The sequence below is a fragment of the Equus caballus genome, chromosome 1 (genome assembly GCF_041296265.1).
Source record: "Equus caballus isolate H_3958 breed thoroughbred chromosome 1, TB-T2T, whole genome shotgun sequence".
Taxonomy (NCBI): Eukaryota; Metazoa; Chordata; class Mammalia; order Perissodactyla; family Equidae; genus Equus; species Equus caballus.
Genome location: NC_091684.1, coordinates 2139037 through 2163961, shown reverse-complemented (window position 1 = coordinate 2163961; position 24925 = coordinate 2139037). Strand labels below are relative to the sequence as shown.

At 56.4% G+C, this 24925-nt stretch overlaps 1 long non-coding RNA gene across 1 annotated transcript; it reads left to right on the top strand.

Moving 5' to 3' along the window:
• The first annotated feature begins 10680 nt into the window (after positions 1–10680).
• LOC138919569 (uncharacterized) lies at positions 10681–22346 on the top strand. Its single transcript, XR_011429821.1, has 3 exons — positions 10681–10800; positions 16810–16908; positions 17406–22346. It is a non-coding gene; the product is annotated as an uncharacterized lncRNA (long non-coding RNA).
• The last annotated feature ends 2579 nt before the right edge of the window (positions 22347–24925 follow it).

Below are 24925 nucleotides of genomic sequence, written 5' to 3'. Positions count from 1 at the left end.
TAGTCAAGGGAGACCCGGGCAGGTGTTATAAGCAGCCCCTGGAGAGAATCTGAAGGACAGACACATGCATAGCTCGCGAATGTTGAAATCAACGGAGGAGATCCTGGTTTTGCACAGAGTCCCCTGAACTCCTGGGAGACACACATCCACCACTTGCCCAGGTAGAAGGGAGCTCTGAGACCCGGTAGGTGAAATCAGATGCCCTAGACAGATGCCCTCTAGGCAACGCATCATTTTCCACTGAAACAGAAATTTTTTTCTACAAGTTAAAAGTCTGAAAACGTGAACTTCAGTCTCATTTAGAGTTCTTTCAACACAGGAGCAGGGTGTCTGAGATTGATGATGATTTTTAGGCTGCTTAATTTTAAAATGGCTTATGAGGAGGATTTTTAGGCTGGTTAGTTTTAAAACTACAGATGAGATTCAGGCTCCAAGGAGTGGAATTTGTTTGCCCCTTTGTTGGGAAACATTTACATTTCTAAGGGAAACCTCTATCTGTGAAGATGCCTCCCTCTCTGTGCCAGGAAGAAGGGGGGATGGTCTTATCTCTAGAAGCTCTTAATCAATGCCAGAGGCAAGAACCTAAGTTGGTTGCTGTCTGGCAATCTCATGTACCTGGTTTAGGGTGGTGGCGTCTAACCTTTACTTAATCCGATTTGATTCTTGTCTAAAAGTCATGGGATCACCCAATGACCAGACCCCACCTGCACTGATACCATTTTAACTTTTTTCATGTTCTTTCCTTTGTCTTGTAAAGAGATGAATCATATACCTATGCCTTAAATTTAGCCCTAACCCTCAACTCAAGCTCTGACTGCCCGTGGGTCCTGTCCCCACGCACCAGCTCTGCCTGCCCATGGGTCCTGTCCCCATGCCAGTGGGGGCAGCAGCAGCTGCTCTGCCTGCCCATGGGCCCTGTCCCCATGCCAGCAGGGGCAACAGAAGCGGCAGCAGCGGAAGCTCTGACTGCCCATGGGTCCTGTCCCCATGCTACACTATTCTCTAAATAAAAGAGCACTACTGCCAGATCTTAAGAGTCTAAGAAATCTTTCTTTCGACTCCTCGGCTCACCGACCCCTCATCAAGATGATGGCGTCATCATGGTATGGAGCCTCTTAATCTCAAGTTGTGTGCTCGATGCGCAGTAAGCCAGTCACGGAGACATGGCTCTTGAAGATGGAGAGAGGTTTATTCGAACTGGCCAAAATGAGAAGGCGGGAGGATGGGTTCTTTCAAATCTGCCTTAACAAGAGAAGAGGGCAGGGGGTTTTCGTTTGTTTGTTTGATATCACTTTCTTTGGGTCAGGAAGATTGGCCCTGAGCTAACATCTGTTGCCAATCTTCCTCTTCTTCTTTCTCCCCCAAAGCCCCAGTACATAGTTGTATATTCTAGTTGTAGGTTCTTCTGGTTCTGCTATGTGGGATGCCGCGTCAACATGGCCTAATGAGCAGTGGTAGGTTGGCGCCCAGGACCCAAACCAGTGAAACCCTGGGTGGCCAAAGCAGAGTGCACAAACTTAACCACTCAGCCACAGTGCTGGCCCCAGCAGGAGGTTTTATAAAGCTAAGGGGCTTGGGAGGAGGAGTTTCAGAGAAACAAAGGGGAAGTCCTCTTTCTTTTACTCCAGATGAGCCCTGGGGCAATCTGACTTCTGGGCATCAAGGCAGTGGTAGGTGGGGGAGAGGCTGTTATCTGGTGATCATAACTTCCTTGAAGGCATTCTTTTTCTTCTGCAAAACAAGCTCATAAATCCTCGTGACCCTTGAGTCACCCCTTAGGTTAAACAAGAAAACAGCAGAGGCTGGCCTGGTGGCGTAGTGGTTGAGCTTGTACTCTCCCACTTCGATGGCCCAGGGTTTGTGGGTTCAGATCCCTGGTGTGGACCTACACACTGCTTGTGAAAGCCACACTGTGGCGGCATCCCACATACAAAACAGAGGAAGACTGGCACAGATGTTAGCTCAGGGACAAACTTCCTCACCAAAAAAATAAAGCAAAACAAGAAAACAGCAAATTAACAAGATTAACTTCTTTTCCTCTGTCTGTGTGGGGTACAAGGTCAAAGGGTAACCGTGTTCTTATTGACTATTTAAGGTAACCCTCAGGTACCTGGCTTTGATTACATGTTTTAAACAAACGCAATGAAGCTGTGGCTGAGGCCAAATTCTCTTAAACATTACAGAAAAAAACAAACAAACACATTTACAACATTTACAGTAATCTAGCAGAAGACTGATTTTCCTGCCCATTTCTAGAGTAAACTCCAGTTGATGCTGGGCAGGACAGGTGCCTCTTAACAGTGATGGTCACTTGGCCAGCGGACGAGACCCAGGGCTGCAGAAGCTGGCAACTCCTCCCTGGCAGCTCAGGGGAGCGCTGCACAGCCCCAGCCACCCCAGGGCACCCAGGTCCTGTGGGAGTCTGGGCAGCGGCCTTGGGGGATGTGGTGGCCCCAGCTACCTGCTGGTCACCCCACCCATGGCTTTAGGGGGAGATAGGCGGGGAGCTCACGGTCGTCCAGGGCACAGGCACCTTTCATTCCCACCCCATGAACCCTTAGCCTGGACGTGATTGATTTTGGTTCTTGAGATGTGCAAAGGTCTCCCAGTGAATCAAGGTACGCCACCGTCCCCCAGTGGACTGAGATACGCAACTATCTCCTGAGAGACTGAGATACGCAAACCTATCTGGATGGATCCAGCCTCCTTCCTGCACCGAACCTGCCGCACTGCACACCTTACAACGAAGCTTCCAGGGTTCCAGGGCCTGGCCGACCAACACTCTTAGATGACCTTAAAAGGTCATCTTGCTGACTCCCAGCCCTGGGCAGCCGGGCTGACCCAGGCCCTGTCGGCTCCTTCCCCCACCCAGACCCAGGGAGGCACCCTCCTCACAGCCAGCCTCCAGGGCCACGCTCGCCCACGTTCCACCCCTGGCACGGGTGCTTCTCCAGGAGACCACAAGCTGTGGGACTCGGTGACCCAGGGTAGGAGAGCACGGCTGGGCCAAGGGGTCAGAGCCCCAGCCCTGCGCCCTCCTGTGCAGAGCAGCCTGCGCCACGGCGTCAGGCCGCTGGATCCACTCGGGGGCCGGCTGAAGAGTTTCCACTGCCGGGAAGTCTAAAATGGATGTCTTTGAAATTTGACGGCCTCAGTTTCATGGTTTCATGGCCAGGAATGAGAAAGGGTGTTGCCACACCAAATCTTACCTGAGCCCCGCCTCCCCGAGGGCTTGCTCCAAGCTCCACCCCAGTTCCGGCAGCGCAGAGGTCCAGGGGTGCCTTGAGTCCTGACAAATGAATGACAAGCAGTAGGATCTAGAAGAGACACGAGTAAGCTGTTTGGTGTCAACCTAATTCAGCCTGACCTTCTTTTTCCAAAAGGGCCCGAGGTGGCCATTGAGCACACACTGTATATCTGCTTTAAGCATTTACTATGTCCCGCAGACAAGAACAATGCCCCAAAAGATAAAAATGTAATTTCCCCGCATTGGCATTTCCTTAAGAATAAGCATTGCTCCCTAGGCTAGGCATTGATGGCCAACCTGCTGTGACCACCCAGCTCCAGACCACAGACCTGCTACCTGCTTTGTCTGTCAGTTGCTGTGTGAATTGCTTGTGCCGGTTAGGCAATCTCGCCACTGTTGTAAGAGGGACGTTGCAGTCGTGTGTGACACATGCTCTTTGACGGCATAAGACCACTCTTCACACCCCCCTTTGTGGAGGGACTCCTCTGGGCTACATGCTCCTCAGATCTGGCTCATAATAAACTCACCCCAATTTTGATTTATAGACTGGTTATGGATTATTTGTGTCGACAGTCCTTGGGGATCTTGTGTGGATGCTGGGGACCCACCCTGGGCTCTCTACTGGCCTGAGCTGACTGGTTGTGTGTCACTGTGACCAAAATGGAAACATCTTAAAACTGATCTTCCAAAGAGGAGGACGTGTGGGGACCTGACACTGGTGGGCCATCCCACGGTGACAAGGAGGGTGGCAGGCTGTCCCAAGTTGCTGAGAGGAGTGGCCAGCAGTTCCTGGCCTTCAGCCCATGTCAGACAAGAGTGCCCTGGGCAGGGCCACTGTTGAGAAGTTTCTGGCTGAGGTGGGACAACTTGGGGTGACTCCTCCAACCCCCCACCCCAGCCTGTGGTCCCATGGTCCCATGGTCCTCTGACTCACTTGATGGCCACATCCGGCCTCCAGGGAGGGGTCCCTAGACCCCCTCACCAGGTGTCCCTGGGACCTCAAGAGCCTGTGCCTCCACAGTGAAAGGGCTGGGCTCGCAGGGCTTGGCGGAGAGGAGGCTGGGCGGAACTTTCTGAGACCTGGAGGTATGGTTTAAGGTGGGTCTTTCCATGTGGGATTGGGCCTTGATTCAGGCTGGGGGACACCTAGACACCTTGGTCCAGGACGGGTGGGAAGAGCAAGGGGAGGGCTTCAAGGTGAGAGATTCAGAGAAGCTGAGGGCTCAGCCGTTGGTGTTTTCCACCACAGGGTTGTTGGTCTCTTGGGAAGTCGCTGTCACCAACAACTGAGCCATTTGCTGGGCAGAGGCTCCCGGAGACATAAAGTCCTGCTAATGAAGACAGCGGGACCCCAGAGGCGTGTCTGTGGGTGGTGAGGGCTGCCAGGGTCCAGGCTGAGGGGGGCCATGTCTCGGTTCTCCAGTCACTGCTCAGGCTGCACCTTCAGGGCATCTATGGGGGGAGAGGGTCCTGCAGAGCGTGGGGTGGGGCTGGGGTGTGGTGGGGGACATGCCTGCCTGAGGGCCCTAGTCCCTCCTTCCTGTGGAGGGCTTCATCCTCCAGGAAGGGTCCTCGGCACAGTCTGAGAACCTGCCCTACCCTGGGTCCAGCCCCTCTGGCGGCCTGGCCAGGCGCTGTGGGACACACTGAAATGAAGCGACCCCAGATGAGACCCACCTCCCGTGTACGGGCTCATCATTAGCTTTCATGGAAAGTCCTGGACCAGGGCCCATGGACCCCAGACTGTGGCTCACCCTGGTAGCTGCATCGGCCATAGGCCACCTCATGGCAGGGCACAATTCAAGTGGTCGGCCAGCTGCCATTATCCCGGCTTCCAGACAACAAGGACCCTGTCCCGCCTGTATGGCAGCTGGAGCATCTGGAACAGAACCAGGACAGGAACACCTTCCCTCCAAGGGAGTGTTTTCTGAGGCTGTACCATGCGGCTGATTCCCCCTGCAGACATAAGTGTCCTGCACCCGGGCAGTCCACGGCCAAGGAGGGACAAGGGACGGCGTGGAAGGAGTGGAGATGCATCAAAGATGGCACTATGTCCCCAGTGCGTGGGTCCCTGGAGACGAGTAAGGTGTAGCTGTGCTGTCCCTGTGAGGTGACAACTCGTTTCCATAGCAACCATGATGCTTGAAGGGTGATGGCGATGCTCCACCATTCAGAGCAGGTGGGCACGCACGGATGCTCCCCGCAAAGAGCCACATGTCTGCTCAGACACGGGCCTCCGCTGGGGAAGCTGCTCCAGGACCCAGAAGCTTCCAGCCCACCTCCCTGTCTGGCTTCCCCTCAGGGCTTCCAGACCTACCTCCTCAGGGGTGCTATGGATCGCAGAGCTCAGAGCTTTCTGTGAGTGTGCCCTCAGAGGTTCAGTGCTGGCCCAAGAACTCAGGACCTGTTTGCTGGCCCTGCCTGTGGCCTGGGACCCCCTCGGCTGGGCTTCTGTCCATGCCTCAGAAAGTACTCTCACCAGCTGAGTAGCAGAGGGGGTGTGCTGGGCAGCGGTATGGGGCCTGAGGAGGTGAGGGTGCAGGCGGGCTCCCCTGGTGTGCCTTTTTATTTACACAGAAATTCCTGCAGGTGCTGGCTGGTGGTGGCCCGCAGCGAAGCAGCCCCTCACATGGACAGCCACCTGCACACTGTCACCAGGAAGGTCTGTGAGGGACGCCTTCCTCTGCCCCTCCACTGACGCAGGCTGGTGGAGAGCTGAGGAGCGGATGCTTGGCTTCTCAGGCTCGAGTGCTACCCCAGCCCCCATCTCCTGGGCATTCAGCAGGAGGCCTTGACGTGGCCTGAAGTTCCCGCTGGGTCGGAGGTAGTCATTTTCAACCCTGGACTGGCGCCTGGTGAGCCATGATGACAGGGGTCCCGCCAGCGAGCTGCAGTCAGAGTCAAGTGTGAACTAAAAATATGCTGCTGCAATTATGGCACCGTGAGCCATCAAGGGGAGGCCTTCCAGACGTGGTCACAGAGCCCCAGCCCAAGGCGTGCACTCTGTGGGCCTGTCTATTAATAGAAGAGCTAAAAACTCCTCGACCCCACAGAGGCCAGCTCTGCACACCCAAAATGTGACAGCCGCCTTAACCTCAGCCCAGGGCCCCACCCACTGCCCCGTCTGGACAGAGCTGTTGTAGGGGGCCTCCGTTCTTGGTGGGTGAACGGGAATGTGACTCCAATCCTGCCCATTTCCCGGGAATAGTGCCCTGATGTGAGCTCATGGGGGCGGAGGAAGGAGCAGCAAAACACATTCCCAGGAGACCAGCTGACCACGGTAATCAATGCCAAGGGGCCGGCTCTCAGGAGAGGCCCAGGTGGCTAAGACAGTGCTGAGCGGCTCTGGGCACTGCTGAGTGGCCCACCCCTCCCGTGACACCAAGAGCGAGTCCCCAGGAGCCAGTGGGGCCAGTGGCACCCTGGGAGAAGGCCAGCCTGAGTGGGTTCACTAGACCACTGGACCGGGCACCCCAGCAGGTGACAATGCAGCCCCCAGAGGAGGGCCCGTCCTGCAGGGCTGCTGCGGCGCCCACCTCTGCCAGCAGAGGGCACCCTCCACCCGCACAGACGCCCGCACCGGCCCCAGCCCGGACCCCAAGGCCTGCGCCACCCTGCCCTCCTCCCACCTCCCACAAGCTGCCCCGGACCCACAGCAGTGAATTACTCCAGAGACCCTCTGGCCACAAGCCCGTGGGTGTTGCTACAGAAGATCCAGAAGTGAAAGAAGAGGGGGAGGGCCTCCCGACCCGAGACGGCCTCCTGGAGTGTCCCCTGCGGGTGGTGTCACTAGAGGGTGTGCGTGCGTGCGTGCGTGCGTGCGTGTGGGTGTGGGTGTGTGGGTGTGCGCGTGCGTGCGTGGGTGTGTGTGCGTGTGGGTGTGTGTGCGTGTGTGTGTGTGTGTGTGCGCGCGTGATTGCGTGTATCCCTCACCCGCTCCAGTCCCTCACCTTGTACCTCCATTCGCTGGCCCCGTTGCTGAGCACTTAGGCCACCGCCCAAATCCACAAGAATGCCCGATGACATCTCAGCACCCGTGTGACCCACTACCGCCATCATCGTCATGATGGTCATCGTCCTTGTCATCGCCATCTTCATCTTCACCATCATCTTCATTGTTACCCGTCTGCATCCAGTCCGGAACCTGAGCTGCAGGTCAGGGGGCAGCAGCCCTTTCTCCAGCAGCACAGGGGGCTTGTCCTCCCTGAGCTGGAAGCGACTGGGCTCTCAGCTCTGAACCCAGGAGGGCCTGACCGCAGTGCAGGCAGCATGGGGGGGTACAGTGACGATGGCCCTGTTGTCTCTTTCTCCCCGCAGGCTCCATCCTGTAAGGGGAGGCTGACTCTGGAAGTCTCTGAGGGCCTGGCAGGCTCACCATCCACTGTTCACGACCAGCACAAAGGCCAGGACCCAAGGCTGGAGCACCCAGCGCGAGCGGCAGCTGCACTGGCGGCCCCTGTGGGCTAGGCCCCTCAGCCAGGCTGGAGCCACACACAGATTCACAGTCCCACTGACTACCTCGGGCACAGGGGGGAGGCAGGGACCTTGGGCGGCACCATGTGTGTCTTCTCGTGTGCATGCTGTGCGAGGGCGCTGTTTCCTCTGACCGGACTCTCGGCTCCAGGAAGGAAGGTATTTGAGTTTATTGTGGTGGCTGTGACAAACTACCACAGCTTACTGGCTTAAAAAATACAGGCTTATCTTCTCACAGGCGTGGAGGTCAGAAGCCCAACAGGGTCTCCCCAGGCTAACTCCAGGTGTAGGCTGGAGGGCTGCTTCCAGAGGCCCCAGGGAGCCTGTTTCTTGCCTTTTCCAGCTTCTAGAGATGCCTGTATCCCTTGGCTCGTGGCCTCCCTCCATCTTCAAGCCAGGAGGTGCCTCTCTGACCCTTGGAAGCCTCCTGCCTCCCTCCTCCCCTGTGAGGACCCTTGTGCCCACTGGACCATCCAGGATGGTCTCCCCATCTTAAAGTCAGCTGATCACCAACCTCGGTTCCATCTACAGCCTTGATTCCCTTTTGCCATGTAGGCAACACATTCACAGGTCCAGGGTCTAGGCCTTTACTTCCCCCCATGTAAGGTCTCTTCCCAGGTGGCCTGCACCCCCAGCACACCCAGTACAGGGCTCAGCCCTAATCACCAAATACATATTGGGTGCCAGCCCCAACCCAGACCTGGAGTTGAGACTCCAAGGGCAGCACCCAACTTGGGGTGATTGGTGCCTCCCGGGGGGAGGCTGGGCAGCCAGGTGGCCCAGTCGCTAGGAGCACAGACTTGGAGCTAAACCTGCCTGTCAAGTGAGAATAACCTTCTCACCTGGGAGCTCGGCGAACGCGCACCCATGCTGCAGCCTCACATAGCCCCACGCAGCTGCCCCCCTGCTCGCTCTTCTTCCACGCGTCACCACAGGCTGCCCACGCCAGAGTTCGGCATCTCCAGGGACCCCTCCCCTCCCAGGACCCTCCCCTGCCAAGGCCCCCTCTCCTCCCAGGACCCTCCCTTCCCAGGACCCCCTCTCCTCCCAGGGCTCCCCTCCCCTCCCAGGACCATCCCCTCCCAGGGCCCCCTCCCCTCCCAGGGCCCCTCTCCCATCCTGGGGCCCCTCCCGCAGGAGCAGGGCCCCCCCCCAGGGTGAGGCTGCACAGGATGGACAGGGACAGGGCGCCACGTCACAGATGACCCTGCTCAGTGGTTTGGCCCCGCGTGGGTTGGAGCCAGTTCTCATGGTTCAGCAAACGCCTCTCGAGGGGACAGTGAAGAAGCACTTCTGCCTGCTTCTCGGCTCAGGAAAACCATTATGATTCAAGTTTGCCCAACCATGGCGCCGTCCAGGACACTGTCTGCATCTGCCCAGCCCAGGGAGGCTGGCTGCCAGGGCAGATCAGATGCTGGAGCAGGGCAGCGTGCGGGGCCCTGTGACAGGACCTGAGCAGGGAGAGGGATCCATCCTAGGCCCGTCCCAGCGCTCTGGTGAGGGTGGAGGTGCACAGAGCAAGCACAGTGATCCCAGGACTCCTTGTTCCCCCTGACCGGCTGTCTCACTGGCAGCCGGTCTGGGCAGGCCTCCTTTCCCCCAAGGTCAGCCGTGGACCCTCCCACCTTCCTCTGCCCAGAAGCTAAACCTGCCTGTCAAGTTCCTCTGCAGCCTGTACCTGCTGCAGTTTCAGCTCTGCTAGGTCCCAGAGGGCTGGGCCTGGCTGGGGATAAGTGGGGACCTGTCCACGTCCTTGGAACCTGGGGTCCCACCCGGCAATGGACCCTGGCCCTCGACTGTCAGCACCAGCCAGGCCTGGCCCGGCCAGCTTTGAGTTTCTTCCCCACCCCACCCCCCACACCAACAATGCTCTCCAACTCAGGCCTCACTTCCTCCCTGGAGCCCTCCCGACCTCTCCCTCCTCTTCCCAGCAGTACCCCCAGGCCTCTGTCTCCCCACTGCCCTGTGCTTCCCCAGGATTGTGAATTGCTTTGCTCCAGGTCCCCAGCACTAGCCTGGGTACTCACATGTGGGTAGTCAAAATACTAGATGGATGGATGGATGAATGGATGGGAAATGTGGACATCGCGCGCCTGGGCAAGGCCTGACTGGCCACTGGTCCCTGCCTTGGCATTGCAGTGGGCTCTTGGGGCCCAGAGAGGATGCTGCCTGGAGGGGATGGCAGAGCTGGGTGGGGAGTGGGGCTGCCTGCGGCCGGACCCAGGATGTGGGGCCTGATCTCCAGGATGGGGTGGACCTTTGGGCTCGAGCTCTCTTAGAGTCACTGTCCTTGCTGTGGAAGGGAGCTTCTATGTGTCCCTGCCTCCCCACCCTGGGGTCTCGGGAGCAGAGATGCGGGGTCCACCCAGGAAGTCAGCCACAATGACATGGGTCTGCACTGCCCAGACTGGCATACAAGCCGGCCCTGCGAGACGTCTCCCTGGGTCCCCGGGATGAGGTCTGCAGCGGGGGCTTGGGGTAGGGGGCACTCTCCTGGGGCAGGCTGCCCCCTCACCAGAGCCCCATGGCTGGCTGCTGCCTGCTCCACCCGCTCCAGGCCTTTGTGGGCGCCTCCTTCTCCAGTCGGTTGCGGGTAAATCAGGTTACCGCAGCTTTTCCTCGTGGGACAAGGAGGCAACGTCTGAAACCAGGACAGATGGCAGCGCTTCTCTGGGGGGGCTAACTCATTAGCTGTTTCTAAATTAGACGGAGGGATGGTGGGACTTTGCGGGGCCCTGGGAACCCGTGGAGTCACATTCCCAGCCCAGGCAGAGGCCTCAGCTTCTTCTCAGGCCCAGCGCCTTGGGAAACAACGACCGGGGGGTTTGTGGGACAGAACTGATGGGGGCGGGGCATGGGAGCCAAGGAGGGCAGGGCTGCCGGGAGGAGGAGGGGGCTGGACAGGAGAAGGGGGCAGAGGAGAGGAGGAGGGGCCTGGGAGAGGAGGGGCCGGCTGCAGAGGCTGCCCTCTGGGCCCAGTTCCCAGCGACACGGCCCGTGGGCCTGAGAAGGTCCTCCCTCCAGCAACACAAGGAGTCTGTGGTCTCTGAAGGACAAGGGGAAGCTGGGCACCTGTGCAGGTGAGGTGGCTCCGGGACCAAGCCCATGCCAATGAGGGAAGGGCCCTCGGGGAAGAGGGGCCCCCCTTGGGCCACAACGACACGAAACTGTGGACAGAAAATGAAAAACAGACCCAGCCTGTGGCACCTGAGTGTTCCTAGAAGGCTCCCACCTGACGGCTGGCACTCAGTGGCCGGTGCCACCCCCAGGGCACACACACCAGCCAGGACTCGGGGCCTGGAAGGCAGCCTGCAGCCCTCCTGAGGCAGACAATGGGGTCCCTGGGAGCCTCTCCAGCTCCTTCCCTCAGAGCAGCCGTCAGAATTCATGGGCAAAGCCCAGACCTTTGCCTGGAGAAATGCTCCCCAGAAGGACCCGACAGGAAGCAGAGCATATCTGCAGCCCCTCCAACCGCCTCTCAGGACAGTGGCTCCGAAGCCAGCTGCCGACGGGCGGGCCTTGCTCGCTCCATGAGAACCTGGGCAAGCATGTCACTCCCTGACTCCTCAGAGCAAGCCAGAACACTGGTGTCCACACTGGTGGATGTAGGGCCCCTCACCTTGGCCTCCTGCTCCCTCTCTCCCTCTGTCCCCTCCCCTGCCCCTCCCTCCTTTCTCCTCTCCACACACCTCAGGAGCTTCCAGAAATGTCTGGAAGAGGAGAGCCTGCCTGCAGGGATTCTGGGAAAGGACAGTGGGCCAGGGGGGTGGGTGGGGGCATCAGGCTGCCCCAAGCCCACCCCAGCCACCCCTAGCTGGGACCAAGTGGGACCAGCACCCCGGCCTGAGGGGACCCTATTTCATGGCTTGGGGCTTCTCCAAGCTTCCTCTTAAAGGGCAGACAGAGCTGCAGCTGGACAAGGCGAGGATGGGCAGAGGGGCCAGGACCAGGGCAAGGCCGGGAGGCAGGTGGACCCGACTGCCGGGCAGGGCCAGGGCGAGGGCCGGCAGGGCCCTCCCGGAGCTGATAGACGCTCTGACCTTGGGGACCTGATTGGGAGGCCTGACCCAAGCACCCAGCAGAGGGGAGGCCTGAGTCTGGGTGTCAGGGCCGGGGACAAGGCCCGGGGGTGGAAGAAGAGGGAGGTGTTTTGTGTCCCCGCTGCATAGACACGGCAGCCGGGACAGGCACGAGCTGTGGCATTCTGACCTCCTCACCAGGCGTCAGTGCTGATGGTGGCCGCTCGCTCAGGCCCTCCTCACTGTGCCAGCGTCGGGAATGGGGTGCCCCTAGAACCTCCCCCGCCTGCTAGAGACGGAGCCTGGGACCCCTGCACCCCAGGGCCTGGGGTCGACTCGGGGGAGACTCTGCCTCTCGGAGCCTCAGTTTCTCCTCCTGTAAAACGGGGCCCCAAAAGGACCCTGTCGGCCTGCACACCATGAGGTCTGACAGGAGAGTCACCGACAACACCCAGCGGTCAGCAAAGGCCCAGGCAGATGTCATGCTCAGGGACACCCTTCCCTGCCCCCCATGGAGACCCTGCCCCTCCCCAGGTTTGTTTCCGCTGGGCCTCTCTTCTCTGCAGAACTCTGTATTCCCTGAGGGCAGGGCCCGTCTCTGCCACCAGCATGGCCCAGACACAAGGCAAGTGGTCAGTGAGCAGCTATGAGAAGAAGGAGATGACCAGTGGTCAGGGAGCAGGCCACGGGCGCCAGGCAGGGAACAAGTCCCCTCCCCGTCTGCAACCCGGCCGTCTCCCTGAGAAGCAGGAGTGGTGCGGACTGACACAGCAGAAGGGCATTGGGTCCTGACAGAGGGTCACCAGCCCCCTTGGTCCCAGGGAGGGAGGAAGGGCCTCCCCGCTGCTGAGTGCTCGCTCCGGGCTGCACAGGCTGGCTGAGCTCCTCACAGGCTCACGATGCATCTCTGGGGACTTTTACTGTGCCCATGTCACAGGTGGGGAAAGTGAAACTGAGAGGCAGAGAGGGTCACCCAGCCCCAAGGGCAGCACTGGGCTCAAACCCAGAAGTCTGGGCCCTTCACCCAGAGGCCACCTGAAAGCCCTCATGCTCCCATCAAAGGTCCCACAGGCCCCGTGGGATCGAGGTCTGGCCAGCAGACCCCCTTGCTGATTGCCCACATGCCCCCGAGGACGGCACCCCCGACAGGCCTGCACACTCGGACAGCTGACCAGGAGCCTGCGGTGGAGGCCGCCCAGGCCCACCCACGTGCCCTGGAAGGGCTGCCCAGCATGTGCAGCCAGAGCCTCATGTTTTCTGGCTGCAGTGAAAACCAGCTTGTTCTGTCCAGGCCTGGACGCAGCCCAGGCTTCCGGAAGGAGGCTGAGCCGAGCCCGAGCCTCACACTTGGCCGGGGAAGGCCCTCTCCTCCCACATTCCTGAGGGCCTCTGCGCTGCCGGCTCCCCCCGTGGGGTGCAGACCGGGCCAGCCGAGCAGATGCAGTTCCTAGTGACAGCGGCCGCAGGCAGGGTGTTCGTGCTGGGCTTGAGAAGGACCGCCCCGAGGGTGGGTCACTGCCCTGGTGGTCAAGCTGGCCCCTGAGTCTCTGGCCTTGGGCTCCACAGCTTCAGACGAGCCCACGCCATGTCCCGTGTCTGATGACTCGGGGTTGGAGGGGCCGTGTCCCCCAGGGAGCAGGGCTGGAGGGGACGGGGTGTGGCTCGTGGTCCCCACCGAGGCCCGCCGGCACACCAGGCCTCCGGGAGGCAGGATGGCGGCTCCACTTTCTCTCAGGCCTGCTGGCCCCGACAGTGGGAAAGGCAGGGCGGCCTGGTTCTGAGCAAGACCGTCTGGTCTTCTTCTCTGGTTGCGAGTCTGAAGGAGCCAGCTGCCCCAACGCAGAAGCTTCCAGGAGCCCTTAGGCCCAGAGGGAGGAGGGACTGAGCCCAGGCCATGGACACAGCAGCTGTGGCGGGAGCTCTCGGCACTGACCACTCAGAGCCTGGATTCTTTACCTGTGAAATCCTGGCAAGAGCCTGGTGTCACCAATCAACGCCAGGGGCAGTGAGGGCGGCTGCCAGCCCTGGTGGGCACACCCAGACGGGCTGCCTGCTGCCAGGTCAGGGGCCACCAGCCGGGTCAGAGGGCACGCTCTGTGCTGGGCTTCCCGGCTGGCCAGCCCCTGCCCCAGCTCAGAGCTGCCACAATGTCCACTCTGTGGGCGTGACTCCAGCCCTTGCTGGCCCTGCCTAGGCCTGGGTCTCGAAGTCCCCCTTGGACTCCACACGAGGATCCAACAGACCCTCCGAGGTGCCCGGCACTAAGGGTTAGGGTGCCCCCCATGTGTGATTTGAAAAAGAACAGCGCTAAGCTGTAAAACCCATGAGAGGAGGTCAAAGTTCTGCTCTTTCCCATAGTACTACTTGGATGCCTTTTTTGAAATAACAAATATCAAATTCTTTCTAAAAAAAGTCACTGGTGTCCTGCCCCCTTGCTGCCCAAGACTGTGCCCAGCCCGATGATGGGCAAGTCCAAAATCCAGCCCTCCACGCTACCCCTGCTGGCCGCGCTCGCAGCCCAGGGGCTTAAGGAAGGCAGCGTGAGGCTCCTCTCTCGGGGCAGCCCACGCCGCTCCAGGCCCAGCGGGCGCCAGACCCGGCTCTGCCCCCTCCAGGGCAGGGCCTGCCCCTCGGCAGTAGAGATGGCCCCAGAAGGACACCCTGTCCTGGCTGGAGATCCGGGAGGAGGGGCTTTCCCCAAGCGCCCACCTGCGCCGGGGAAAGCCAAGAGGTTGGGACAACCTGGAGTGGGTCCTCCAGGAAAGAGGGCCACTCTCCCAGCTGGGACGGAAGACTGCTGGGCGTGCGGGAGCAACACTGGATTCACTCAAGGTGAATCCTTGGGTTGAGACCACACGTCCCCCCACGCCAGCTAGCCATGGAGGTGGACGGCGGGCTCCACCATGTGCTGCATGTGGCTGGCCGGCCCCCCACTCCCCTGCACATATCCGGACAGGAGCGGACAGGGCCCTGGCAGCTCCTGGCCTTGTCTGATCAATCCCTCTTGTAGCACTTGGGGACACTGAGGCCAGAAGGGGTCGGCCCTGCATAAGGACACAGGGCTGCGGTGGGACCCTGGGACGTGGGTGGAAGGAAGGAGCCTCCCCACCGCTGGCTGAGGTCCTGTCCTGTCAGCTGCTGAGGCGGGGGCTCCTGGCAGGGCGCACAGCAGGTGACACCCTGGGTGACAGCTCTGTGGGGGAGGCCTCGAGCCCCAGGTTGTGTGCCCATGTGACTGTGTGGTCATCACGGCACCCCAGCACCCAGCCATTTGCCTAATGTAGGAACAATCCGGAAGACTGATGGCTGGCCCAGAGGGGAGGAGGCTCGCTGCCTCCTGGGTCTGGGTCTGGGTCTGGGCTACGCTCTGTGAGGGGCCAGGCTTTCGATGCAGGTTGTGGGGGGTGGGGGGTCCCATACCCCAGTCTCACTGGAGACCGTCCAGCCTGAGCTGACCTCTGCTCCGGCCACACCCCCTGGCCTGGGTACGGGGTTGGGAAGTGTGTTGACAATCTGGAGGTAGAGACCGTGGCCAGCCCTCCCCCAAGACCCGCTCTCAGCACAGTGCCCCAGATTCAGCTTCTGGAAATACACTCGCAATTAAATCGAAAAGCCCAGGGAGCTGCCTTGGAGAGGAAAGTGGCGGTTACACAACACCTCATTACTGCGGCTCCCAGCGGCCTGGCAGAGCCAGGGGCCTGGAAGACACATGTGCCCCTGGCACCAGGCTCCGGGCCTGGTCACAGCCTCCCAGGTGGGCACGGACTCTGGGAAGTAGGGGCTCTCCCAAGCCTCCTGGGGCTAGAAGGTGGAAGGAGGGGCCAGGAGGTGATGCGGCCACCAGGCCCAGCTGCTCTCTGCCCCTGGAGAGGGGCCTGGAGCAGCCAGCAGGCCCCTCAAGTCTTCCTGTGGGGGATAGTGTCCCCTCCCAGGGCTGGTTAGAGGACACAGTGTGCGCAGCACAGGGTGACCTGACAAGCAGCCTGCTCCCCTTTCCAGGTGGTCATCCTAAGGGAGGGGAGTCACCTGGGGGCGGGCTCCAGGCTGGGAGGGGCTGCCAGGCTGAGGGTTGGATTCCCAGGGTTGGGAAAGAGGGGTGACAGCCCCCTGGGAGGCACCAGGCCTCCAGTGGGGAAACACAGGCTGCCTGGGCAGAGAGCCCAAGAGCTGAGGGCCAGACAAGGGGGTAGCTCCAGGGGTCAAGCCCCACCCAGGGGTCAGAGCCCCACCCAGGGGTCAGACCCCCACCCAGAGGTCAGAGCACTGCTGGGATGAGGCTGAGCTTGGCCAGCCTTGCAAGTGGTCTCATGTCCACACCCACCCCATCTGGACAAGTTCAGACTGAGGCTCTTTGTGGCCAACACTGAAACAAATTCAAGCCCCTAAACGTGCTTGAAATCTGAGAGAGGCAGGGAAGGAGGGCAACGGGGGAGCAGCGAGGGGAGCAGGCCTGGGGAGTACCCACTGGCCGCTGGCCGGAAGGGGCTGCAGCAGCACCAGCAGCAGCTCCGTCCTGGCCTGGGGGAGGGTGCTCTTGGCCTGCCCATTCCACGCTGCCCCTGCCTGGGGCCTCCTCCTGCCTCCTGGGCTACGGCTAGGGGTGGTGGGGGGCAGGTGGTGCTGTCACCAAACCACGTCACAGCCCAGGAAGCTCTGGCAGAGCTGAGAACTGGCTGCCTGCCCTGGGAAACTGGACGCTTCCAGGGAGGGAGGTGTTTATGGCACCTTGGCCAGGAGGAGCCCAGACAGGTCCCGTTCTGTGGCCCGAGACCAGCACCAGGCCCTCTTGCCTGCCCCATGCAGTCCCCGCGGCCCGCAGTCTCAGGCCGGCTCAGGCCGTGCTCCGGCCCCTCCCTTTGCTCGGAGTCTGCTGGGTGAAACCTCAGTGGGCCCACCTGGTGTCTGCTTTCCCTTAGCACAGTGATGCTGCCCTCCTCCACGACGGAGCCAATTGCTCCACACTGGAGGTCGTCTGTGGATAGAAGACAACCACAGGTGGCAGAGCCACCAGAGCCGGAAGGAGCCACCGTGACGACATCAGCCACGTGCTTGCTTTGTGTCTGTCCCCAGGACTCCTCATTGCTGGGCCTGTGCTGCCCTGAGGACAGAGAGTCTCTGTCACCATGATGCTCACGCCCTGGCTGGGAAATGACAACAAACTCTGAACAGGTGAGATCAGTCCCCAAAGGATGAACTGGGCTGGCTGAGAGTGTTGGGGACAGGTGTCCACCAATGCTGCCTCGGCATGCGCAGGCCCAGCTGAGGAGAGGACATTTGGATAAGATCTGATTGTACACAGGAGGCCCCAGCAGGAGGATCTGGGGAGACTGTTCTGGTCAGAGGACAGAGCAAGTACAAACGCCCTGAGGTGGAAGGAGCTGGGGAGGGGCAGGAGCAGAGAGGGCCAGGGAGTGGGACAGCGGGGGTGGGGGATCCCTGCAGGCCTCAGAGGCTGGGAGAGACCGGACTTTGGGGCAGGCAGGTGGGGGAGGCGGGATGAGCGGGCCCTTGGTGTGTGGGGGGGGGCACCTGCAGCAGGGGGCAGACCTCACTTCCTGTGGTTACACTATGGCTCTCTCTGCTCTGGTGGGGCTGCCAAGTCTGTCTCCCAGGAAACTGCTTATTTGTTTAGGAAAATATCTTACGGGGTTTTTCGGTTCTGGCAGGAAAATGCCAGGGCACAGTCTGGACCAGAAATCAAGACAGAGTCGGAGTGGCCTGAGGCGAAGGCAAGGGCTGCCCCTGGGGAGCGAGGAGCTGCCTGGAGACAAAGCTGGCAGGTGACCCCATGGGGCCAGAGGGGAGCAGGGAGGGAGAAGGCCCAGGATGAATCGCACCTCGTTTTCATTCAGTTTCTCTGATGACTAGAGAAGTTAAGCATTTTCACTTTAGACATTTGATTTATTTTATTTAATTTGTTGTATCCTAGTCTTTTCCAATTTTCCATTGGGATATTTGTCTTTTTTATTAGTTTCGGAGCTCTGCATCTGTTGCCAAAATTTTTTCCTGTTTGTCACTTGGCTTTTAATTAATCGTGGATATTTTTATGTATAAAAAGGTTGTGGGGCCAGCCCCGTGGCTCAGTGGTTAAGTTTGTACACTCTGCGTCAGCAGCCCAGGGTTTTGCCCGTTCAGATCCTGGGTACGGACATGGCACCGCTCGTCAAGCCATGCGTGGCGGTGTCCCACATAGCACAACCAGAGGTATTCACAACTAGAATATACAACTATGTACTGGGGGGCTTTGGGGAGAAAAAAAAAAAAAGAAGACTGGCAACAGATGTTAGCTCAGATGCCAATCTTTAAAAAAAAGGTTGAAACTGTGTGCACTCAAATTCATCCAAATTTCCTTTGGTGATTCTTTGGGTTCATGCTTAGAAAACCCTCAGCAAATTCGAACTTGGTACAATACTTACACACGCCTTTTTATTTATGTGTGATTTCCTTTTTTATTTGCTTCTCTAATCCATCTGGAATTAATTTATATGGATGCTGGGCTAAGGATGTAACTTTACTTTTTTGCCATATAATTAACCAGTTATCCTAGCGACATTTGTGGAATATTCATCCTGTAACAGCCAGGGGTCTCGTGGTCTGGTACTTTGAGCAGGCCTTGATGAAGTGGTGTCTCCAAGGTGTGGGCCGGGTTTAAAGGAAGCCAGGAGGACCGAGCGTTCCCCAGGAGGCGTGGAGCTGGAGCATCTGGCCTGAAGCAGCACAGAGAGCGCAGAGCCACAGGGACCCCACGGGGAGCTCTTTGCAGGGACCCCTGCAGTGCTGCGCCCCGGGTGGGAGACTCAGCTGGCCCAGAGCTGCCTGGCAGGAGCCTCGGGAAGCAATTCCCCACCTCCTGCCCTCCATTCTCCCACCTCCGGCCAGCTCCGCCCTTTGCAAACCTAATCTGAAGGGGAGAGTGATGCTGCTGTGGAGGCTGGACCCCAGGACTTTACCCAGCATGCGGTAGCATGACGTCAACTCTCTACGAGGAACAATTAAAACTAGAAGACCGTGGAACAACATCTTCAAAAATCGGAGCTAGAATTCTTTACCCAGCCAAACGCTCAGTGAGCAGGAAGGTGGTGTAGACACGTACATCTTTCCTCCAGAAGCCAGTAAGGAGAGGAGGCTGTGTCCCGGGTCGGGGTCAATAAACATGCTGTTGGGGATTCAGAGCACGGATTGGTGACAGGACCCAGAAAACCCAGCAAATGGAAATTCTGCTTCCAAGTAGGATGCAGTGGTTCACAGCAGGCCAACACTTCTGCAACCACAACTGGAGACAGCCAGAGAAAGCGCAAAACTCACGTCTTCAAAGGCAGCAGAGAGCTGTGAGGCAATGAAGACGAGACAAACTGAATCCCGAGAGGAGGAAGCGTTTGAGGTGGGCCGTCTGTTCCCGAGGCTGTTCCCCAAGCTTGTTCTGGCTGAGCCTTGCTGGGCCCAGACCAGAGGTTGCCGCTGGGAGAAGAGAAACCAGCCCAGAGCAGAGTGCTTACATGGGGTCAAGGCTGCACTGGACACTGGAGGGGCCTTGACCACACCCTGCTTTTTCCTGGGGACACTTGCTCAGTTTTGTGTCTACAAAGGAGGTAAGGCCAGGCTGAGAGGCTCTAAGAAGCAGAGGGGAGCATCTGGCAGGCCCTCCTCAGACGGGGAGCTCCTCAGCAAACCGCCAGCCTTTCCCTCAAGACCATCCCCAGGTAACACGCCGAGAATCAGGAGAGCTCAGCTGGAGCCTCAGAAAGGCTGAGCCGGGCCTCTCACAGCCTCGGGGCTCGAGACTGCAGCCTGCTGGGCGTGCACGGCCACGCTGGGAGTGGGTGGACAAAGGGTAGACTAAGTCTTAATCTACAAGGCAGCCCCGCCCGGCTCCATCCCTGACTGCATCACATGATGGGCCCTCACCATCTCTGCCCTAGAAGATACCGTCTGGGGGAGACAATGTCACCTGGATCTCTCTGGCTCTTTTGTACACAATGTTGAGCATATAATAAACAATTACCAAACAGGGGAAGGGGCAAGAAAATATGACCCAAAATTAAGAGGAAAAAGTAAACAATAGAAGTAGACCCAAAGATGATCCAGATGTTAGAGTTAGCAGACGAAGACTACAAAATACCTGTGATGAATATATTATAGAAAATTGAGGAAAAGGTGAAATAAGTGGATGAAAAGATAGAAAATCACCAGAGAATTGAAATCTTTTAAAAATTGTAATTTAAATTATAAAAACATCAAAGGGATATTCTATAACTATAATATTCAATATCTGAAATGAGTAACCCAATCAGTGACTTCAACAGCAGAACACAGGAGTAGCGAACTGGAAGTCAGGTTAATAGAAAATACTCAAGCTGAAGCCCAGAGAGTAAAAACAGAGACACAAGTAACAGACATACGCAACACACTCAAAACTCTATAATTAATAATTATATATATAATATTATATATATATAATTACGTATAATTAAGAGTTCCAGAAAGAGAGGAGAAAGAATGGGGCAGAAGCAGTGTACAAAGAGACAATGGCTTGGAATTTTCCAGAAGTGGTGAAAGACATCAACTCATGGATTCACGAAGCTCTGCAAACCCCAAGCAGAAAAATCAAGCTAACGAAAAATAAGGCAGTTATTAACTCCAGGAAAATATAAAGTTACAGAACAAAGGAAATATAACCACATTACATTTCACAGCTCAGATCTGAATGATATTTACCTAATCTAATAACACAAACTAATTTTGATTTAATAAAAAATTGTGATATATCCCATTAAAAAAGAGAGAAGTTCATGATTCTCTGTCGTGGTGGAGGAACGTAAGAGAGTTTAACCTTCACCCTCATAACCAGGAGGCCAACAGATAATATCTAAAACTGAAAAATAAGCAATGATAGGATAAGTATGTTGTTTAGAAATGTATTGGTAAATACCTTAAGAAATTTCTGAAAATAGCTGGAAGTGGTGGCTTCAGGGGAACAGGAATTTTCTAGAAGTAAGAGGAGTTGAGCACCAGACTACAGCATTAGGACAGCTTGCCAAACAATTCTGTCTTTTAAAATTAAGAATGTATTACTCTGATTATAATTAAGGTTAATGGACATTAAGTATTATCAAATCTTTTGTGGTGTCTATTGATAAATTATCATATTTCTCATTTAACCCATTAATATGATTAAATTATTGGTACAATTAGATTTTATAATTTTAACTCACCTCTGCCTTCAAGGGATAAACTTGATGCACTCAGTGTATTGTTAATTTAAGATAGTGACTGAATTTAATTTACTAAGAATTTATTTAGAATTCTTATATCCGTATTCAAAATTGAGATTGTCTCATAATTTTTCTTATAATGCTGTCTTTGCCAAGTTTTAGTATCAGGGTTAAACTGGATTCATAAAATTAATTAGGAAGCTTTCCATATATTTTTTAAATCAATTATCAGTTTATACGGCAGTGGAAATATCTCTTCCTTAAAATTTTGGAATAATCCCCCATAAAATTTTGTGGATCTGGCACTACTTATAGGAATAATTCCTTGGCAAGCCTTTCAATTCATTCTGCGGTTATTCATCTGTTAAAGTTTTCAAGTTTCCTCTTGAGACAATTTTGGAAAAGCACATTTTCCCAGAAAATTTCCCCTGTCTTTGAGATGTACAAATGTATTTTAATAGTGTTGTATATTATTTCACTTATAATTTTTACCTTACTATGCTATTTTTTAAGAATTGTTTCTGATATTTAATTCTGTTTTGTAACCAAATACATTTTTTTAATTGAGATCACATTGGTTTGTAAGATTATATAAATTTCAGGTGTACATCCTTATATTTCAACTTCTGTGTAGATTGCATTATGTTCACCACCAAGAGTCTAGTTGCCATCTGTCACCGTACACATGTGCCCCTTTACCACTTTCTCCCTCCCCTCACCCCATTCCCTTCTGGTAACCACCAACCTATTCTCTGTATCTATGTGTTTATTTGTTTGTTTATCTTGCACATACGACTGAAGACACACAGTAATTGGCTTTCTCTGTCTGGCTTATTTCGCTTAGCATAATACCCTCAAGTTTCATCCATATTGTTGCAAATGGCAAAATTTCATCTTTTTTACAGCTGAGTAGTATTCCTGGTATGTGTGTGTATATATATATATCTCACATCTTTATCCATTCATCCATCGATGGACACTTAAGTTGCTTCCATATCTTGGCTAGTGTGAATAATGCTGCAATGAACAGAGGGGTGCATATGTCTTTTCAAATTAGTGTTTTCGTGTTCTTTGGATAAATACTCAGATGTGGAATGGCTAGATCATATGGCAGTTCTATTCTTAATTTTTTAAGGAATCTCCATACTGTTTTCCATAGTGGCTGCACCAGTTTGCACTCCCACCAGCTGTGTACGAGGGTTCCCTTCTCTCCACATCCTCTCCAACACTTGTTATTTCCTGTCTTTTTAATAATAGCCGTTTGTACAGGTGTGAGGTGATATCTCATTGTGGTTTTAATTTGCATCTCCCTGATGATTAGTGATGATGAAAATCAACAAAGGGAAAAGACAACCTACCAACTGGGAGAAAATATTTGCAAACCAAATACAATTATTTAGCCTAATTCCATGTGTAATTCATTTCAAAACTCACTATGAATGTTTTCAACTTCCAGACGTCTGTCGTCACTGTGCCCTTCCCCTGCGCCCGCCCTCAGAGACCGGAGCAGGAGGGCTCGCTGCCCTGCACCACTTAATGTGGACGTTCCTTCCTCTAGTTACTTTCAGTTTCTCTGAAATCCTTCGTTTTTTCTTTCTATCCAGCAACCTCTTCATTTCTAGCTGATATTTAGGCGGCTACTCTCCTTTTAAAAGTCTCATCTTATCTCCCTAATACCTCTTATTTGTCCTCTGTTTCCTCAGCACATTTATTATTGATTTTTAGTGAAGGCACAAAGCAGACGCCTTAAAGTACATACCTCTTCTCTCTTAGAAAATCTTCTGTAAAAAATGTTTTTCATCTTCATCTTGGTTGTTACGTTCTCCATCTTTTAGGATGGACAATTTTTTTACAGGGTCCAAGTGGGTTTTATTTTGAGTGTGTGCATGTGTACATACGTGTGCACATGCGAATGGGTTGTGTATGTGCATGCATGTGTGCGCATGTGTGTGAACAAAACTGTGTGTGTACGTGAATGTGTCTGCACTTGTGTAGGTGTGTTGTGTACGGTGAGGGTGTGCATGTTCGTGTGCATGCACAGGTGTGTATTTGTGTATGTCAATGTGTGGTGTGTGCGGTGTGTGAGTGCTGCGTGTGTTTCCTGTTTGTCATCCTGGAGTGGCAAGAGACCCCGCAGACCTGGTGGGCGTAGACATCACATGAGCGGAAGCTTCTGGGTGCCCCTCACACATGTTTGCTTTCCAATCAAACCCAGCCCCTGGCCGCCCCAACGTCTGCCAGCACTTCACCTCACGTGTGTGCTGTTGGCCATCGTCCCATGGTGACTCAGTCCTGGTCTGTCCCTTGCAGAGAGTGACTGAGAGCTGCAGCCCTGGGATGAGCTGGCACTTGCTGTCAGGCTGTGTCCATCACAGCCCGGGAGGGAGCCCTCCCCTCCACGCCTGTCTCCAGCTGGGCTGTGTTCTGGGGACCCAAGTCCCAGAATGGATGTGGACCAGGTGGAGCTCCTCAGGTTCAGCCTCGGGTCTGCTGGGCTCAGGCTGGGACACTGGGGCCCTCCCCGGCTGTCTGCTGGCCCGGGGTCTGACCTTCTGCAGGGAATGCGTCCCCAGCTTCTGCCCTGTGCTCTTTAGGTTTCTGGAGCTCCCACCAGCGATCAATAAGCCATTTACAGCTGCAGAAAGGGGAGCTCTCTCATGTTGATGGCCCCTGTGGCATTTCAGAGGAGAAGTTTTCATCAGCAGCAACCTTTGGGTCTGTCAGCTGCCCAGCTCACTGGCCTATGTGCTCTGAAAGCTGGAGCTCTGGTGGGATGTTTGTCGGACCAGCCTCTGCTCCTCATCAACTGGGAGGGGCTGGTTTGACACCTGCTGTCACCAGATGGGCCCCACCGCCCACCCCTGCTCAGAGCGGAGGGGAGAACCTGGAGAGCAGGCACAGAATGCACTGGGCACGCGGGGTCGCCCATCACCTTGAGCAGCCCATTGTCGCCATGTCTCGGGCCCTGGGGATACTGGGAGTCTGGGAACAGGGGGTCCTCTTCGACATCCACCCTCATGCTGACACCCCCCCCCCCCCACATCACTTCTGTTCCTTATCCCCTCTCTCCACCTCATCCTCCTTCTGTGGCCCAGCCCCGGGTAGTCTCATTCCACATTTGCCCTGATCTCTAACAGGCGCCCCCGCCCCTAGCCTCTTCCCCCTGATAACACACGTCTTGGATCATGGGGTGCTAGCGCCCTCGGCGGCCTTCTGGAAAATCTAAGTTCCAGCCAGCGCCAGGCTACGTGGGGCCCCATAGGCCTGGCTGACTGCCTCCTGTCTGCTCTTGCCTCTGCCCCCCCACCCCAGCCGCCTGGAGCCCACTCTCCCTGGTTCCCAGGGTCTTGGGCCTCCTCTCCCCCAGTACTCCAGCACTGGCACCCAGTAGGGGCCAGCCAGTGGTGCTCCAGTGAGCAGACAGGCGGCCCAGGGCCTGCATCCTGTGACCGTCCTGCTAGTGTGGGCTGACCTGCTCCCTCAGAGATAACCTGAGAGACCTCTGCCCTCTCCAGAGCCTAGTCCTCTGAGGGGTCAAGACCACGAGGCCGGAAAGGAGTCAGAACCACCTGCTTCCTAGGGAGCCTCCTGGCAGAGGCCACCCCAGGGCATGTGAGATCCCTGTGGACACCCAAGATGCTGAGCAGAGGTGGGCAGAGCTGTCGAGGACGGCTGAGTGGCCAGGGGCCACGTCCGGGGCACACTCAACGACTAACGCACTGGCCCTAGTAGCCGGATCCACGGGACTGTCACTCAGAGGCGGCCTGGGGCAGAGATCACTGAAGGCCAGCCTGGTAATCCTGCAAAGCCACCGGCCTCCCGCTTCACTGGAGCACACCCACGCTCTCCAGATGGCCCTGGCTATATTTAGGCCTGCAGTGTGCACCACAGCAGGAAGACGCCTCCAACTGGTGTGGCCGCCAGGACCTGGGGATGTCCCTGCTTCACGCTCCAAACAAGTGGCAGGTGCACCC